Source organism: Vombatus ursinus, unplaced genomic scaffold (genome assembly GCF_900497805.2).
Source record: "Vombatus ursinus unplaced genomic scaffold, bare-nosed wombat genome assembly UNPS02009062.1, whole genome shotgun sequence".
NCBI lineage: Eukaryota > Metazoa > Chordata > Mammalia > Diprotodontia > Vombatidae > Vombatus > Vombatus ursinus.
In genome coordinates, this window is record NW_020948840.1 from 4,577,215 (window position 1) to 4,597,903 (window position 20,689).

The 20,689-nt window shown below is 38.5% G+C and overlaps 1 protein-coding gene and 1 pseudogene across 2 annotated transcripts in view; one reads left to right on the forward strand and one right to left on the reverse strand.

The window, feature by feature from the left end:
* CDH13 (cadherin 13) overlaps positions 1-20,689 on the reverse strand; it is a 1,255,388-nt gene that overhangs the window by 685,212 nt on the left and 549,487 nt on the right. The gene's annotated exons all lie outside the window — the stretch shown is intronic.
* Positions 9,463-11,449, forward strand: LOC114034600 (annotated as a pseudogene).

The window sequence follows — 20,689 nt, forward strand, 5'->3', positions numbered from 1 at the left end:
TCTAAGTCTCACACTTCTTTCATCTGAAAATCAAGGTCATAAACACTTGTACTCTTGACTTCACAGGATGAGACCCCTCCTCTGCTGTTTTATCCTGGTGGGAAGATGACACTGAGTTCTCCAAGACCATGAGCAGGAAGTGGAACAAAAGCTCTGTTGAGTCCTACCATGCTGGAAAGGCTTTGGTTATGGGCCAGTGACTGATTTTTTTGGTTGCCTGAGCAACTAGCTAAGTATTCAGAGAATCACTATCAAAAATGACTGGCTATCAGTGTATGAACTTTGTCTTGGCCTCAATAATAGACTGTCTTCTAAGACATGAAGAGATTACAATCTGTGTTGTTGAAGGGATTGTTCAATTTGAGGAAAACCATAGATCCTTAAAGTATTAAAATCCAACAATAAATTATATAAATAAAAGTTATAATTCCTTAATTTTATTAGTTTTTCTAGGTTTATAAAATATCACCTTAATAGTTTGGTAAAACACTAAATCTAATAAAAATAAAAAGGAAATCCAAATCACAAATAATACAAGAAATATAAACTACAACTCTGAAGTTTTAACTCACAATAAGAGATGGGGATGGTCAGTTTTGATGGGACTGTTGAAATATAGGCATACTAACATTGTTGGTAGAGCTTTCTATTGGTACAATCATTATGGAAAATAATTTGAAATTATGCTAAAAAAAGTGACTAAACTGTTCATTCCCTTTGACTCAGGCATCCCACTTCTAGGCCTATATTGCAAGGAGGTCAATGATTTAAAAGAAAAAAAAGTCCCATAAAAATATTTATTACAGCTATTTTTATAATAGCAAATAATTGGAAGTAGTGATATTCATTGAGGAATGTTCAAATAAGTACAAATGCATGAATGTAATGGAATATTACTGTGTTGTAATGAACAATGAATATGAGGAATGCAGAAAAGTATGGGAAGACATCTAAAGTGATACAAAGTAAAGTAAGTAGAATCAGGAAAACAACATATACAAGGTGTGAAAAAACAGCAACGACAAATAAATTGAAATTAAATGCTGTGAATAATTACTATTAATAATAATAGCTAACATTTATATTACATTCACTATGTGCCCCTTGCTAAGTACTTTGCAATTATTATCTCGTTTGGTCATCACAACATCCACTGGGACGTAGGTGCTATTATTATCCCCATTTAAGAGATGAGGAAATTGAAGCAAATAGGGGTTAAATTGGAATACAAGAAAATCCTTCTTTCTATTCTTTGAGGAAGGAAGAATATGGGTTTGGAACCCTATCATGGTGGATTTCATTGATGTGCTGCTTAGTTTTGCTGAACACTGTGTGTGTGTGTGTATGTGTGTGTGTGCATTTTCTTTCTCATTTGCTATAAGGAATGATTCTGTGAGAAGGGGAAAGAGGAGATTTATATTGGGAAATGTTGTAAAAACAAAGACTAACACTGAAAAAAAAATTAAAGAGACAATCTGGCTGATTGTACATTGATTTAGAGTCACAATAGAAGCACAGAGGCTTTTTGATGTCCTGATCCCAAGCAATGTTGTTTTGAGTATTTTAAGAAGATTTCCCTAGTTGCAGTTTCAGCCACATTCCTGGATTTCTCTTCAGGACTTGGTTCCCACCCAATTCCCATGTGTAGACTATAACCCAGATTTAATTATAGATTTTGCTCAGTCACTAGTTCCCTAGGAAACAAATCCATGGCTCATGTCTTGTGCATGGAAGGTCATAGGAAGAGGAGAGATATTTCCCTGCATTCTGAAACTTATCTAGAGGTCACAGGTCTGCTGAGCAGCAGATGGGCGTCCTTCAGACAATGACTGAAAGCTGCTGTGACTGACTAATATAAAGAGTACTTAAAAGCTTTCTGTGTTTATCTTAAATAAAGTACTCACCACCTTGATTACTGAGACTGCCCATCTGTTTCTAAAGCTCTTTAGTGCTCAGTTAATGCTCAGATTGTGTTTACACATGAAAAAAAGAAATAAAGGATGGATTCAACCACCTGAATAATTTAGGACAACTTTGCTTTAATTATCTGGATATTTTAGGGTTTTTTTTTAAACTTTATTTGTTTTACTTGAAATCATTCAGACAATACCTCCATGGGTTAGCCATGCTGAGCAAAAGCACCAGGAGAATAAAGAGGTGGAGAATTAAGAAAAGTTAAATCTTAAATTATTTTAATGTGCCACATGTATTTGGAAATCAGTAATACTGAATTCCATCTGTGTAGCTTTTGGTGGAGTGGAGGGATTTATAGAGCCTTTAATATCATCTGACCAACCCAACTTAGCTCTAGGGCATCCACTTGCAGAATGGGGGATGGAGTTTCATTTCCTTCCTGTGGTGAAGATCTCACTGAGCTCACCTACCAGATTGAATGAACTCAGAATACTTAGCCTGGAGAAGAGGAGAGGAAGGAGGGACATGATAACTGTGTTCAAATATTGCAAAGGATGTTATGTGAAGGAGTGGTTGGATTTATTCTATTTGACTCCAGGAGGCAGAGTCAAGAGCTTTGATAGATATTAGAAAAGAAGCAATTTGAGTCTCAATGTTAAGAAATACATTTCCTGACAGAGCTATGTAAAAGTAGATTGGGGTGCCTCAACAGGTGGAAGCTTCCCCCTCTTTCCAGGTCTTCAGGCAGAGACTGGACAACCACTTGTATAATCTAATAACATCCTGGATGTTTTGGCACCTAAAGTCCCATTCAACTCAAACTCGGTGATTGTCCCCAGTAGGAGTGTCAGAATGCCTCATTTCCTAGTATGACTACATGGAGGATGAATGCTCTCTGTGACACTGCTGTCCTCTCCCTCTTGCCCTCCTCACTTCCCTTCTCAATTGTTTTGGCCCCAGGTAAAAAATATTACCAATTGTGGCACTAGATCTGCCTCATTCCTTGCATCACTCTGTATTGTAATAGGTTTTGAAATTGGCTCTGGATTTGTACACAACACATCATGGTGTAACATTAGGCATTCTGGTGCTTCTAACAGCATCATTTTCAATGACTATAAACATGCACATCAGTGCCTACAGTACCACTGAAAACCTCTCATCTGAGATATTTGTAAAGCACTTAGCAAGTGCCTGGCACACAGTAAGTGCTTAATAAGTGGTTGTAGCTTTCCCCCTCCCAATATATGGAGGACTGTATCCTCCACACTAGCTGCCTCTTTCCCTTTCGAGCAAGAGATATAGAGCTTCTCACAGAGAGCATATTAGAGGAAACCAATACTCTCAAACCTGGATGACAGACTCACGGTAGACCTAATTCCATTCATTTGTGGGCACAGTATCTTTAACTACAAGGCACAAATGGGTCTTCACTGTAGGATGCATGTGTATCATGGGATCATAGACTTCACAGTGTAAAGGACCTTAAAAGTCACTGAGTTCCCTTTCTCATTTTATAGAAGAGGAATTGAAGTTAAATGGTTTGTCCAAGGTCACACAGCTAGTATATGTCCAAGGAAGGATTTGAATTCAGGGTTTCCTGACATCAGGTCCTATATTCCATCTACTATGCCACCAAGCTGGGAAAATGAACCTCTCAATGCTTTTCTGCTAGAAACCAAGGTAAAGATGACTTAGGGTATGTTTTGTCATATGGTAAAATGGAATCACAAGGATTTATATTATACATTGCAAGAATTTATGCAGTCTTCTACTGGGGCCAAATGATTGGAATTTTTTGAAATGTAATCTTGCGGCTATAATTCTAGAATGTTAGACCTGGGAAGAACTGTGGAGATCATCTTGTCTCATCTCCTAAACTTGCCAAATGAGGAAAATGAGACCCTGAAAAAGGGAGTGAATTATTTCCAAGGTCACATAGTGGTTTAGCAGCCAAGCCAGGACTAGAACTCAAATCTCCTGTTTCCTCTTTCCACTGCTTTCCTTCATGGATCACATACTTAAAACCTTCTTTCTATATTCTCTTGCCTTCAAAAATACCTGGGAATATTGGCTTGTTACTATGGTATAAAAAAGTAACATGCAGTTTGTAAGATCTAGTAGAGCCAATGGCATCATTCTGCAACAAGGAAGGGACTGAACCTTGGATCTGAGAATAAAAAAAGGCATACCAGTCCAACTGGGGACCCAGAACATGTCTATCAGTCAACTAGTGGAGGCTACAGTACAGTCACAAAGGAGGGCAAGTTTGGAATGGGAGAAAAGTTTAGACAGGAACAAGAAATCTTGTAATTAACAAGGAGAACTAGAAAAGGACCAGAAAAGCCTGTTCTCCCAATCCAAAAGGCCTTTATGAGTGGAAGAGACACTTTCACCATTAAAGGCTGGGTTAGCCTGGATGGCCTGGCTAGCAGAATTTGCTTCAGGTACATGTATGAGAAGAATTAGATGAATAAAAGTAATAAAAATGTAAATAAGGCATCATAATTCAGGGCAGGCTTGAAGGTAAGGTTCTTTTGTTGGTTGGTTGGTTGATTGGTTTGATCGATTTTGTTATATTTTGTTTTCTCTGAGTTTCTCCATGTTTAGTTATCCCATGTAGCTCTTGCCCTGAGGCTAGGTGTGCCCGGCATCAAGCTATAGGCCTACTGAAGAGAAACTGACAGTTCCATTAATTAAAATCTCTCAATTCACCAAACATTTACTGGGCCCTTACTGTGTCCTGAACCCTGTGCCAAGCAGTGAAGGGGATGAAGAGAAGACTAAAATACCATCACTGCCTTCAAGAAGCTCACACTGATGGACTAGCAAAGAAAATAGGAGATGGTACAAGTAATTAGAGAGCAGAATGGTAAATGTGTAGTACAATAGGGACCTGTAAGTACTCTGTGGGATGAGAGGAGATAAAGATTACACCTGCTTGGCACATAGTAGGCTGTTAATAAATTTCGATTGATTGATTGACCTGAATGAGTAGAAGGTAGGAAAATAGAACTAGATTGTCATGGGTTAGAAAGAGCATTAGATTTGGAAGAGAAAGGTTTGGGTTCCAATCTTAATTCTGATATTTAATACCCATATGATCTTGAGAAAGCCTTTTCCATTTTTTGGGGCTTGGTTTCATCATGTATAAAATAGAAGGTTTGAAGCAGACAAATCAAAGTATCTCTACCATGGCCTTACTCTCAGAACATCTCCATGATACCAGAAACTAGAACTTTGCTCCTGGTACCCTTCATCTCTGATATGTGAATGTTTGTTTTTTTTTTTTAATCTGGCCAAAAAGAAGATGTCTAGGCCACTTCCTTCAGTCTCCCTACTATGCTCCCCTCCCCTCACTTCCAGCTTCCCTGCATGCGTTGTCTTCCCTCATTAGAATGTAAGCTTTTGTATGTATCCTCAGCACTTAACACAGTGCCTGGCCTGTGGTAAATGTTTAATAAATGTTCTATCTCTTTAAGTTCCCTTCAAGTTTTAAATAATGTGATCTTATAACAAAAATTAAGTTAATGATGGTAGTTTATTTCTTTGTGAAATGCTGCCAAGGTTTAGACAGCTACAAAGAACTTAGATGTTCTTCATTTTCAATCCAGACTGATAGATATAGTACTTATAAACTTCTAAATATGAGGTTTGAGTAGCTAGGTGGTACAGTAGATAGAGAGCTGGGCCTGGGAGTCAGAAAGACTCATCTTCTTGAGTTAAAATCCAGCCTCAGATACTAACTGTGTGACCCTGGGCAAGTCACTTAACACTGTTTGCCTCAGTTCTCTCATCTGTAAAATAAGTTGGAGAAGGAAATGGCAAACCACTCCAGTATCTTTTGCCAAAAAAAAAAAAAAATCAAGGCACAAAGAGTAAGAAATGACTAAACAACAAAAACAAATCTGAGTCTAGAAATGTGGAAATATGGTCAAATACATGAATCTATCTAGTTCTCCAAGAGCCCCCTTACAGTGAACTAGATTTGTTAACAATATTGTCAAGAGCAGCTTATTAAGAAACCATTTGGGAGACAGTGTGGTTAAGTGGCTTAAGGCTAGTCAGGAAGATCTAACATTAATACATATATAAGCATGGTAAGTCATCTGACTTCTCAGTTCCCCAAGCAAGTCTCTATGTCTCACATGTCCTATGCATTTAAGCATCATTTTGAATATTTACAGGGTCTGTTAGCAGTCAGGTCACATTTTTCAGCCCACCACTAAGACTATAACTTCAAGATCAGTTGATTGTATGCATTGGTGGAAGAAGTCCCCATACTGTGGATGTCATATACCAATTAAATCATGGGTTCCAACTAGGAGGGAAGAATGAGGAAAGTAAAGTTGAGGAAGGTAGGCAAAGGACAAGGAAGGAAAAGGGAAAAAAGGAAAGGGGGAAAGAGGAAGGGAAAGAAGAAACTAATCATGGACTACACATATTATAAGGTATACTACAAAGATTATTCTAAAACCTGCTTTAAATCACTCCTTATACCTTCTTTAGGCCTAAATTAACTGTCATTCATCAATGAATGAAAGTATTGTACATTATTCTTTGATCACTTTACTGAGTGACCCGGGAAGTATCTTTGAATTCGGCTATTCCTTCTATACAAAGAACCCTGTGTGCAAAATAATAAGTCTAGCCCTATAGCTCACCTATGGCCTGATTTCCCAAATTACCTGAGTAGTCATTTACATTTACTTTGCATTGAACCATAAATCTCCCTTCAAGACAAAACCACCTATCGTTAATCCTTAAAGACAATTGTGAAGTGGACAGAATTTGGAGACATTTTTTGAATAAGATATGCCTCATGAAAACTTCTATGCAAAACTATCAGACTAATGGAGGGTAGGGGGATAGCATTTGGAAACAATAGATGACTTGATTCAGGAATTCAAGATATGCTCCAAAGAGAACCAGCTAACTTGGAATTTTAAAGAAATCAATTTCCTGCTCAAGTTGATAAGCCTCTCAAGTCTTTTCCTCATCTGAATCCTGACTCAGAGATGCCTGTAGACATCCTTTTATCCAGGCAAGGATCAGGTAACTTAACTTTTCTTCATTCATTTATTCATTCATTCATTCATTCATTCATTCATTCATTTGTTCATTCATTTAAGTGCCTACTGTGTATGGCATTGTGACAGGTATTAGGAAAACAATGACAAATGCCTTTAATGCCTTTAATGAGCTCGTGTGTGTGTGTGTGTGTGTGTATAGGAAGCATTGAGGTGAAAAAATTGTGTTTACAAATATTTACAAAGTATTTTGGGGAAGGGGAAAAAAAACATGTAGGAGATGCCATTTGAGCTGAACTTTGAAAGAAGCTAGGGATTCCAAGAGGTAAAGAGGAGGGAGGAAGGAATGCATTCCAGGCTTAGGTGACAATCACCGCAAAGGGACAGGGACAGGAGATGATATGTTGTAAATGAATCAGTCAGTCAACTAGCATTGTGCCTACTATGTGCCAGGCAGTGTACTAAGTGCCAGCAAGAATGAAGGTCAGTTTGGCTGAAAGTCATGTGTAAAGAGTAGCAATGTAAAATGAATCTGCATAGGTAAGGTGGACTCGGATTATGAATGTCTAATAAATGTCGTTTAATTGTTTCAGTCATGTCCAACTTTCCGTGACTTCATTTGGGGTTTACTTGGCAAAGATACTGGAGTGGTTTGCCATTTCCTTCTCCAGCTCATTTTACAGAGGAGAGAACTGAGGCAAACAGGGTGAAGTGACTTGCCCAGGATTTGAACTCAGGATGACGAGTCTTAGTGACTCCAGATTCCTCACTCTACTGTGCCACCTAGCCATCCTTAAATAACAGAGAGGTTTATAGTTTATCATAGAGACAACAGGGAGCCAGTGACACCTTATACATCACAGTGTCAGTATGATTCTCATTTCCTGATTCTGGAAGCAGCTGATGATGGTATTGATGCCTGGGATTTTGATTGATAGACAAAGTCTGGCTCTGGGATCTCAGTGAACATGAACAAGGGCCTAGGAGGGCCTTTGACAGTTATCCTGATTGGTAATAAGCAAGAGTTATTTGGGAGGCAGCATGGCATAGCACAGTGCCAGGGGGACTGTGTATGATCCATCCTTCACTTTCACAAAGTGAAAATGAAAGCAAATACTACTAATAATAACTGGGTTGAAGAAGGGGGAGTAGAAACAACGTTCTTAGTGGGAAATGATCTCATATTATATCAACACTTACACCTTTTCCTTCTAGAAATGCCCACAGCTGCTTGCCCTTGGTCAAAGCCTGATTGGCCTTGAAGATCAACCAGTCTATTATCATTGATTTGTTGAAGATCCCTCATGTACACTAGGTCTCTCTCTCTTTCTCTGTGTGTATGTGTGTGTGTGTGTGTGTGTGTGTGTATCTTTCCCTCTGTATGTGTGTCTCTGTGTCTGTCTATCTCATTCTTTCTTTCTCTCTTTCATTGTTTCCAAATATACAAAATAAGATTAATAATACCATGTCCTGCTCACCCCAAAGTACTGCTAAAAGAATGAGTTGGTTGTACTAAGTACTTTTTAAAAGTGTAAAATACTACACACTCACACATTCAGAGAGAGAGAGAGGCATATGCACACACAAACAAATAGAACTTGGTACCTTAATAACACAACTTTATTGGCATGAGTAGCTTCAGCAAAGTCTCTGAAAGTGAGAGATATTCATAAGTTGCCAATATCCTTTACCTTCCCTAATAATATGAATCATGAATTCATTCCAATATTCCCTAGATTACACAGAGGGCCAAAAAAGGAATCACATGATTCTGAAAAAGTTCCTATATGTCTTCAAACTGTAACTGAAGGCATGATATCTATATAAGTTTGAGAACAAACTGAGACCAAATAGTGTCCCATACTTAGAGCAAGAAGGGATCTTAGAAGTTTGTGAGTCTAACCCCAACTTTTGACTTAAAGGAAGTCCAGAGAGGTCATATTATTTGTCTGTGGTCATACAGGTAGAAGAGCTAGGATTTGAACTGAGGAATTGCAAATCTAGCACTCATTGCACTATACAAAGCTAACCCTCAATCACATGAATGAAATATAACACATATGTATATATACATATACATACATATACATATATGTACATATACACATATGTACATATATGTACATATATATGCATATATATGAAAATAAAACAAATGTAACAACATAGCTCCTTCCTACCTTTTCCACCTTCTTACATTTTATTCTCTTCTATGTACTCTACAATTCATTTGTGCCATATTACGTGCTGCCCTTCACACACAACACTTGAGCTCCAGACCACATTCCTATACACAGGCTGTTCCCATGACTGGAATGATTTGCCCCAACCTCCTCCTTACCTGTACCCCCCATCTCTTAGCTTCCCTGCTCCCTTTAAGTTATTGTTGTTCAGTCATTTCAGTCATGTCCAACTCTTCATGTTCCTATTTGGGGTTTTCTTGGCAAAGATACAGAAGTGGCTACTCAACACAGCAGCAGCCCTTCTTCCTCCTCAGTGGTCAGCTATGACCCCCTGACTCCCCAGCAAGCATGTCGAAGGGACCCGCAGTTGGCATTGATCTTGGCATCACTTACTCCTGTGTGGGAGTCTTCCAACAAGGGAAAGTGGAAATCATTGCTAATGACCAAGGAAACAGGACCACCCCAAGCTACATTGCCTTCACTGACACAGAATGTTTAATTGGTGATACTGCAAAGAATCAAGTTGCAATGAACCCCACCAACACAGTTTTTGATGCCAAACATCTGATTGGTAGAAGATTTGTTGATGCAGTTATACAGTCAGACATGAAGCATTGGCCTTTCATGGTGGTGAATGATGCAGGTAGGCCTAAGGTCCAAGTAGAGGACAAAGGGGAGACCAAAAGTTTCTATCCAGAAGAAGTTATCTTCTATGGTCTTGACCAAGGTGAAATAAATTGCTGAAGCTTACCTTGGGAAGACTGTCACAAATGCTGTGGTCACAGTATCAGCCACATATCAGGCCACCAAAGATCTGGAATCATTGCTGGTCTCAATGTGCTCCAAATCATCAATGAGCCAACTGCTGCTGCTATTGCTTATGACTTGGACAAAAAGACTGGTGCCAAGAGAAATAAGATGATATTTGACCTTGCAGGTGGTGCTTTCGATGTCTCCATTCTTACCATTGAAGATGACATCTTTGAGGTCAAGTCCATGGCTAGGAACTCCCACTTGGGTGGGGAGGACTTTAACAACCAAATGTTCAAGCATTTCATTGCTGAGTTCAAGGGAAAGCACGAGAAGGACATCAGTAAGAACAAGAGGGTTGGTCACCATCTGTACACCACTTATGAACATGCAAAGCATACCTTCTCATCTAGTACCCAGGCCAGTAATGAGATTGACTCCCTCTATGAAGGTATCAACTTCTATACGTCAATCACTTGAACCCGTATTGAAAAGTTGAATGCTTTTCTCTTCCGTGGCACACTGGACCCCTGTGGAAAAGGCCTTAAGAGATGTCAAGCTAGATAAATCACAGATTCATGACATTATCCCAGTCGATGGTTCTGCTCACATCCCCAAAATCCAGAAGCTAATGCAAGACTTCTTCAATGGCAAGAAGCTCAACAAGAGTGTCAGTCCTGATGAGGTTGTAACCTGTGGTGCAGCTGTCCAGGCTGCCATTTTGTCTGGAGATAAATCTGAGAATGTGCAGGACTTGCTGCTGTTGGATGTCACTTCTCTTTCCTTTGGAACTGAAACTGTTGGTGCAGTTCTGACAGTTCTGATCAAATGCAATACCACCATCCCCACCAGGCAGGCACATACCTTTACCACCTATTCAGATAACCAGCCTGGTGTGCTTATTCAGGTTTATGAAGGTGAGAGAGCAATGACAAAGGATAACAACCTGTTTGGCAAGTTTGAGCTCACAGGAATCCCCCCAGCACCCAGATTGAAGTAACATTTGAAATTGATGCAAATGTCATCCTCAATGTTTCTGCTGTGGATAAGAGCACAGGCAAGGAGAACAAAATCACCATCACCAATGATAAAGGTTGTCTGAGCAAAGAAGACATTGAGCATATGGTCCAGGAGACTGAGAAATACAAGACTGAGGATGAGAAGCAGAGACACAAGGTGTCTTCTAAGAATTCTCTGGAATCTTACACTTTCAACATGAAGGCTACTGTAGAGGATGAAAAACTGCAAGGCAAAATTGGTGATGAAGACGAACAGAAGATCCTTGACAAATGTAGTGAAATAATCAACTTGCTGATTAAGAACCAGAATGCTGAGAAGGAAGAATTTGAGCATCAGCAGAAAGAATTGGAGAAAGTCTGTAACCCCATCATTACTAGGCTGTACAAGAGTGCAGGGATCATGCCAGGAAGGGATGTGACAGCCCTATCTGGAGATGCTTCTTCTGGACTCCCTTTGAAAAGGGCAACTAAACACACCAGAAGAAAGAGCATTCCACACAGCTTTCCAAAAATTGAAGGACTCAAATTTGTAACCAATGCAGTAGCAGTTTAAAAGTAACATTTAAGCTACTGTGTAAATACTCGAACGTGTGCAGAGGGAGAGAAGTGAACATTGCACTTTGTCAGTATTGTAAACAAGTGGAAATGCAATTCTTGTCCTGGAGAATAAAATCTATTTAAAATTGGCACCATAAAAAAAGATACAGAAGTGGTTCGCCATTTCTTTCTCCAGCTTATTTTACAGGTGAGGAAACTGAGGCAAACAGGGTTAAGTGACTTGCCTAGGGTCACATAGATAATAAGTGTCTGAAACTAGATTTGAACTCACGAAGATGTCTTCCTAACTTCAGGCCTGACACTCTATCCACTGCACCACCTAGCTGCCCTATTTGCAGCAGATTGTTGTTGATATTTGCCTTTCTTAGTATCCCCAGACTCCCACAGAGCCTGAACAGTAGTAAGTGATCATTGGCAGCCTGACAGCTTCTTAATTTTGCCTGTACCCAGTCCCCCTAGGGTCCCCAGAATTAGAGAAAAGGTATGGCCTCTCTTTGAAAATGGTCCCTAATAAGAAAGAGTTCTTTCTCCTACTTTTCCTGCTTCTACCTAATTGTCTTAACCTGGAGGATGAGTTCTGGAATGACCTATTGTGAATTGGCCTATGAGAGAGAAGAGTCTTCTACCACACATATTACCAACTAGATATTCACCTGGTTGAAAGAGCTAGTTAATATCAGCAACATTTACTTTTTTGCCTATTGAGTTAAGCACTGGAAAACTTTGGAGTTGTCAAAAGTAGGATATGAGCCCAAGTATCTAGAGAAAATTGGAGGTCATTCATTCAGTATAATTTTTCTGAGGTGCCAGTATGTGCCAAGTACTATGAAAGTTATCGAGAAGTGAGAGCCAAAGTTCCTGTCCACAAACCGCTTAAAGCCTCTGACACTTCAATGTAATTGTCTATGATGGGATTGGATGTTTTCCAGCAAATCTCAGGATTTGTTGAAAGTGAGAGTTTTGATCAAAGGAAAAAGAAGAGACATTATTAAAAATAAGACATGTTAAAAAAAAAAAAAGAGTGCTGGGCAAGCTCTGCCATGGTAAAGAGAGGGATTAGTACTTCATGGTTTGGATTAAGTGCCATGATTTATTGCCGTTGTATTTGGTTATTGGACACTATCTAGCTCCAACTGACTGGTCCAGGCTAATCAGAGACAGTAATGTATCTTTTATACATTCTTTGTTCTAGACAAACTGTCTTACTGTTCTCCATGGTGTTATGATGAAAATCTGTAATAGATAAAGAGAAAGTGAGGCACAAAGTTCCAAGCATGATCAATTCATTAGAAAGGCTAGCAATTACCAGCAAAAGAGATCCATGGCCCCTCAATAGCCAAGGACTCATGTGACAGAGCAGGTCTTTTATATAGTTGGTTACATAAGGTACCAGAAGTAGTCAAATGATACAAACTAAACAAAGATTGAATGGTCACACAGAGATTAAGGGTGGTTTTTGCTTGGCTTGACCTAGAGGGTTGTAGTTTTTTTTTCCCCCTAACCCAGGGCAATACAAAAAAACACAGAGATGACTCACATCCCCTGGAAAGTCTCATAGTGGGCAAACATCCTATGACTAGGTTTAGTCATCTTCTTGTCCCCCTCCTCCCCTCCAAAAACTTACAGAGTTTTAAGTCTTTGTGATTAGGCTGTAGCCCATAGGAATAGGGAAGTTAAACTCTTGCAAACTCTACTACTGAGGCCTATCCAATCAAGTCCAGATTTGATCCATTAGTATTGATATACTGATTAAATATAATTCTCAATCAATAATTAATAAGCAATATAAAATAAAGTGGGGTATCAATTTTCAGTTTCACAATAGATAACATTCCATCTTTTTCTTTCATGCCTTGGCTGTTCCCTATGCCTAGATGTTTCCCCACTCACCCCAACTTTGTCAGAACCAGTAGCTTCCTTCTAGACTTAGCTCAAGTGCCATCTCATCTAAGAGATCTTATCTTGATCATGTAATTGTTCCAGTTGTTAATGTCTGTCCTCAATCCAGAAACTACTCTCCATTTACTTTGTATAAATCTTATATTTGCTCAAATATGCTCATGCTGTTTCTCTCCCTTCTCCTTCCACCAGAATATAAGCTCCTTGAGGGCAAGGACTTTCATTTTTGTCTTTATATCCTCAGCACCTAGCAAAATATCTGAAATATAATAGTCAATACTATTAATTCTTCAGAGAGCAGCATAAAAACACTGTGGCCCATGGAAGGATGAGAGGAAGCAAAAGTGTATTGGGAAGGGGCAGAAGGGAAAACAGAAGGCATTGCTCAAAGAGGAATTTCACTTCCTCTACTTAACAGTTCTGTTTAGGGCCCCAGTGGTACTCTTCTGGGTGTAGAAAGGAAAGGCTATCTCTAGACCAGTCTAATATAAATCAGGAGACTATGTAAGGGTTTTCAGTGATTACAGTACATAAGGAGTGAATATATGATTCACTATAACATAAGTCTATATGGTTGAGAGTCTCGTGTATTTTAATATCTGTCAAAAATGAAAAAAAAGATCTGAATTCCTAATTATAGCTTTAAAAAATTAAACAATATCATCAATCCAATATCATCAGAAAAGTCTGGTCAAACATTGACAAATCCCTCACTCTGGGTTTGCCTAAGTATATTGTTTCCAAGCACAGAGCTAAAATGTTCATATTTTCATATATTGTGAAGCACACTACCTCTACCAGGGCTACAGGCTTAGAGAAATGTGCCATGTTTACTTACATAATGTCCTCATTTTCATGACAATTTTCTGTTCTTAAAATGGAAATGCACTGAAGAGCAGCTTTTTTATATGTGAAAATTCAATTTCTCCAATCCTGAGGTCTAGGAGCAGCAATTATGACATGCTGACTATTATGTGAGTAAAGACATTGTTTCAAGCACAACTTAAGGTCTGGCAAGCTATTCCAAATCTTTCAAATATTTGGGGATTTGCAAAGCCCTAAACAAGTTTCCTGGAATTGAAGTAATAAATGTTTGCTACTGCTTTAGACGAAAACCATAAAAATCCCATTCTCCAAGAGCGATTTGATGTCCAATAAGCATCTTTTATCCGAACGAGGGAATTACGTTTTACCAACACAAAGTGGAATGTGAACCTCCAAAGACAAAAATTTGGATGCATATATAGAGGCTCTGTTATAAACTGGGAAGAATATGTTAGTAACAAAGAAAATGTCATGCACAGTGAAGTCACAATTGCCTCTCTCTGTAGACTGCTCTCAACAATCCAGATTAATCAAATGACTTCAGGGCAAGCTAATGTGGATGGTTATGTTCTTAAGCACTCCTGAGATTTGTCTGTTTTTAAGAGACAGGAAAATCTCATCTTGCACAGTACTGGTGAGAAAGTTTCTAGGCTCGTTATCAAGTTGACACAGATTGCCTTCAAACATGTTCAGTTTACCACTTTTGCACCTTAGCTCAATTACCCTCTCAGCAGATAGTGACAGGCCTTCAAAACCTGTTTGTCTTTGAGATCTCTTTTTCAAAAGAACACGGGGGTGTGATCATGCCATATGTGTTTAAGCATCACTTTGTAGATTTACATAATAGGTACACAGTCAGGTCCCATTTTTCAGTCCCCTCTTTGTACCCTGGCAGCACATATTTCATCATTTGTTCTGTCATATTGTAATGTCACATCACCTCACCAACCATGCAGCACCAGGGAGACACCAGAGGTTCATAACTAGTTTGTAAAATCAGAAAACTGGGGCGGCTGCTCTTGCAAACTCAGAAGGCTCTATACTTCACTAGTGATGGCATTCTTAATGTGACTGGCCTCCCCCTGTAAGGACTCAGTGTTATCTGCCCCTGAGGTGGTCTATTCTGTTTCATCAGAATGAGAGAGTCAGAATCTTTGAGCACGAATATGTTACACTCCAACCTCATTTTAATAATCTTACTACAATCCCTAGAATGAAATACCATTTCTTTATACATGTTTACTATGTTGATAAACTTTCCTGCATCTTCAAACTCTCGGGTCTGACTTCTGTTACCTTTGCTCTTTCATTTCTGTCTTTATGTCTACTATACCTAGTACATTTGAAGGGGAGAACAGGGGGCTGCACTCATTGTTATCATTGGTATAAGACACTCCCCATGAGGAAATTCTGTCTGCCAATGCAAATCAGAATCTGCTCTGCTGCTTATACATGTAGCAAGTTGGCTGGGGACATTGTGAAGCTAAGCAAAGTGATGTAGATTGTTAGAGGCTAGATTTGAACCTGGATCTTTCTAACTTTGAGGCCTGCTTTGGATTCATCTCTAGACTGACATATAGTAAGTAAGTGTTTAATAAACGTTTGTTGAATTGAACTGAGAGGGCTCCTCTTCTGCTTTTAAATGTGGGGATTCCCAAAGTCCAGCTCTAGACCCTATTCTTTCTTCATATGCTCTTGCACATGAGCTCTCTTTTTTCTTCCTAAAGGAGAAGCCTTTCTCATGTCTCCAAACCCCCTTTCTGGTAAGATGACCCTCGAATTTGTATCTCTGATCTCAACCTCTCTTTTGAACTCTAGTCTCACACTGTCCAGGTGGATATCAACACCTCAGCTCAAACTCAACTATCTAAAACCACATTCATCATCTTTACTCCCACCAAAAACTACTCCCTTTTTTGACTGATCTATTTGTGTTGATGGCATCATTTTTTTCACAGGCATCTATGGCCAAAATCCTAGAGTCATCTTTGAAACCTAACTTTGCCATCTGTTTGCCTTCAGTCACTCACTAAATTTCATCCTTCTCATCCCAGTGCTTCCTTTCTTTTTCCACAGCCACCCTCTTTAGGCTGGGCTTTTATAACCTCATACCAGAGCTATTATAATAATAGTCTCTTAAATGGTCTTCTTGATTCAAACCTCACTCCTTTCGAAGTAATCCTGCACGCTACAGCCAAATTAATCATGCTAAAGTGCCACTTTCTTCACAGTTATGTCTTTGATTGAAAGCTTTTATTGACTTTTCATGGTAAACAGAATACTATGCAAATTTCTCATATTGTTTCTTAAGACCTACTAAATTTTGGATCCTAACTTACACTCCGAGCTTATCTCCAACTACTCCCTTTAAGGATTTCTTACCTGGTGTGGTATTAAAGAAGCAGCAGAGATACGAGAGAGAAGGAATCAGGAGCACTATGTACTCAAATCTCATCTACTATAGTTAGCAGTGACATTATCACGGACAAATAATTTAACCCTACTGAGCCTGAGTTTCACATCTTTAAAATGGAAAAAAAAAACAAAAAAACAAACAATACTGATAATGAGAAGCAACATAGCATAGTGACTAGAAAACTGACTTTGAAATCAGGAATATCTGGGTTCAAATCCTGTCTCTGAAACCTAAGTGATTGGGCAAATCACTTAACCTTTCAATGTCCCAGGTGACTATTAGACATTTCATATTTTAGTTAGATGTATACTGGTGGAGGGAGTCTCCACACCGGGAGCTTTTTACACGAACACAATCACAAGTATAGACCTAGATAGATAGACATAATTAAATAGTTAAATACCTGTAGTACCTCACTCTTAAGATTATTAAAAGGATAAGATGAGGTCACAGCTTTGGGCACAGCTAAAGCACTATGTGTATGTCAGCTCTTGCTTTAGTCAGGATTGGTTTCTTTGTGGTCCAAACTGACCATATTTCCTTTGCTTATTCCATCTACCCTGATCTGAAATGCCCTTTGAACTTGCCCTCTACTTTTCTGAATTTGACTTGGATCACTAAGTCAACAACTTCAGAGGCTATGCTATCTCAACTCTATTTGAACAATCTCCTCTACAACATACAATTTGATGAGTGTTTATTCAGCCTCTATTCAGAGACCTTTAGTGAATCGAGACTGCCCTGGAAGGCAGCCCATTTCACTTTTAGATAGCTTTAATTGTTAGGAAATGTTTTCTTTAGACCAAGATTGAGTCTACCTTATTGCAACTATGAATTGTGTTCCTAGTATGTTCATTTTTCATTCATTCATTTATTAAAAATCATTTATTAAGAACCTATTTTGTGGTGGTTGATAAGCTAGATACTAAGTCTAAAGAAAAAAATAATATATGCTTTCAAGGAACTTATATTTTATTAAGGGATATAATATGTACACAGAGAAGTAACACAACATATATAAATTGTAATATCTGGGGAAAGGGGGCTAACAGCTGGGAATTATTAAGAAAAGCTTGATAAAGGAGGTGGGAACTAGGCTGAGTCTTTAAGGAAGATACAGATTCGAAGAGGCAGTGGTGAAAATGGGGTGCTTCATGAGCATGAAAGACAATATATGCAAAGGTGATGGAGTGTCAGGTATAGGGAAAGGTAACTAGGCAATTATGGTTGGAGTGTACAGGGCAAAAAAAAGGGAAACAATATGAAATAATCTGTTATGAAATCCAGTATGAAAGTATGTGAAAAAGAGGTTTGAACTAGATAGTGAAGGAATTCCAATGCCAAAATATGTATTTATTTTAGAGGCAATGTGACATAGAAGATTCCTGGAAAAGGAGTGATATGGTCAAAACTGTGTTTTAGAAATATCAATTTAGCCATAGTGCAAATGATGAAATTAGGACTCCTTTATAAGGGTTCTGGCAAGAAGTGATAAAGGCCTGAACTAGGGTAATATTCAGATAGTTAGAGAGAAAGGGATGTTGGGAGATGTTGGAGAGGGAATAAAATGTTAAAAATAATGGCTACTGACTGGATATGGTAAGTGAAATGAGTAAAAATAAAGAATTGGTAATTATTGAAAATTATTGATATTTTAGTAGAAAGTTGAAATATGAAGCTAGGTGGCTGGAAGCATGGTGATGTTTCTAATAGAAATAGACAAGTAAGGAAGAAGGGTATTGGGGGGTCATTCTGGGGAAGAGAGAGAGGGAAGGGAACAATCATTTATTATGTCCCTTCTATGTGTCAGGCATTGTGTTAAGAAGGTCAAATGCTTCTTTATTTTCCTCAATTCATGTGTTCCTTCCAATGAAGTAGATTACAGCCAATCTACTCCAGTATATACTGTATGACTCTTACACATGTTCTCCCAAAAGTTTTCCACAGATGGTTTACACAACATGATGAAGTCCTTGGATTTCTTCCAAAATTTTGAGGATACCAGTGGAGCACTATTTCTATCCCATCATTGAGGCTGAAATGCCAGATCTGTCCTCTGGGTTGAAGAATAACAAATCTATCTCTATTACATGTGGTAGCCCTTCAAATATTAGTGTGTCTGAGTTGATCAAGGAGCCCTGAACCATTTGAGTATCCCCAGTTCCCTTGATAAGATTATAGAATACAAAGGGCAGTTAACACAGACGAACAAGTCTTAAGGTGTCTCTGAGATTTTGAGTGAATTTATTTATTATTTTTTGCATGTTGTAAATGGTGTAAGACCTTAAGTAGTTCACATCTGATTGGCTTATTCACAGGTTTTAAAGAGTTTGACACTGGGAGTGGTCCATCCACAGTTTGAAAAGAAAAAAGTCTAAAGAAGTGTTTATGCTTTTTCACTCTTTTAGGAGGTGTGAAGTTCTTTAATCAACCTTAGGAAATTATATGCTCCTGTTCAGACATTTCAGTCATGACTGACTCTCCTTGATCCCATTTGGAGTTTTCTTGGCAAAGATATTGGAGAAGTTTGCCATTTCCTTCTCCAGCTCACTTTACAGATGAAGAAACTGAGGCAAAAGGACTTGCCCAGGCTCACAGGGCTAGTAAGTCAAATCTGAGGCTAGATTTGAACTCAGGAAGGTAAGTCTTCCTGATTCCAACCTTAGTGTTCTATCCACTGAACCACCTAGCTGCCCAGGAAATTATATAGGGGATAGTAATTAGATGACTAAAGGATCCTATAGATTGTGCTGTAGTCCATCATTAGACATTAGATAAAATTTGCAGATCTAGCTTGTTATTTCAGTGTTTCTCACTTTAACTTGGACACTATAATGTCCTGTTTGTCCGTCTTTTATTATTTACTTACATCCATCTATCTTGGACCACATAGTGCTGGTTCAATATAGAACCAAAGAACTCAACAGCAGCTCTGAGCCCTGTGGGAGGCCTCTAGCATTTCAGCATGAATGACTTAATACTATTCTACCCTCCTGCCAGTGGCACAGAATAGGGACAGAATCAATCACTTAAGTACCTCTGGAGGGGGTCATTACAAAAGGCAAGGGGGAGGTAAAACTTAAGGGGAAATAGAAGTCTTAAAGACCAGCATTACTTGGGATTAGTCCTGATCCTAATGAAAAATAGTCTCAATAATATAAAAAAAGATTTCACTCAACTTATACATCATTTGAGAGAACAGATTTCAAAGAATATAGGGAAAGGATTGTCCAAATGCTATCATCAAAGAGTCTATAATGGGAGACAACCCAAGAGGAATAAGAAATTCTCAAAAATAAAATCCTGAGGATACAAGTTCAAGTGATTCAAATGAAGAAGAGAAGAGAAAGCTGTCCAAGAGACTAATAGAGGTACACAGGGATGAGTTGGAATTTTAAATGACATGTCTAGAAGATGGAAGTAAGGACAAGGAACAGAGGATGAATACAAGAATACCATAGCATGCAAGAATATTGTCAGTTCTACAGTTCAGAATGAGCTAAGACTAGTAATGAATGAATTCTAAAGACAAAAGAAAGAAACCTTTCCTCCTTCCCCCAGTACAATGGGGGTAGGAGAAAGCTCAAAAGGATAGGACAAGACTAACAGTCCTCACAGAGAAAAACAGATGAGGACTGCTTTTTTGTGGTCGTACAGTGTATAGAGCTGGGAAGAAAAAAGAAAAAACATGAATTCAAAGGGAATTGAAATCCAAGATAACTGAGAAGATTAAATAGATATATACCCAATGAATTGCAGTTATCAGACCTAAGAGAGCTATATTCGAGTGTAAAAGGGGTGGGGGAGGTTATATTTTATTTGTTGATCTACTTTGATACGAAGACCGTGTATTGATCCAAAACTTAATCTATCATCAACTTACCCCAAAATTTATTCAATTTCCAAATATCTCAACATTCTCATTTTCTCTTTTGAAAAATGAAGAAGGTTAGATAAATAGCCTCTAAGGTCTATTGTAGCTTTTAACCTAGGATCCTAGATCCCTCTGGTTCTCCATGTTCACAACGTTGGTATTCTTCTTGATTCCTTATTCTCCTTCACCCCACAAAGTCAATAAATCATTTTTTCTACTTC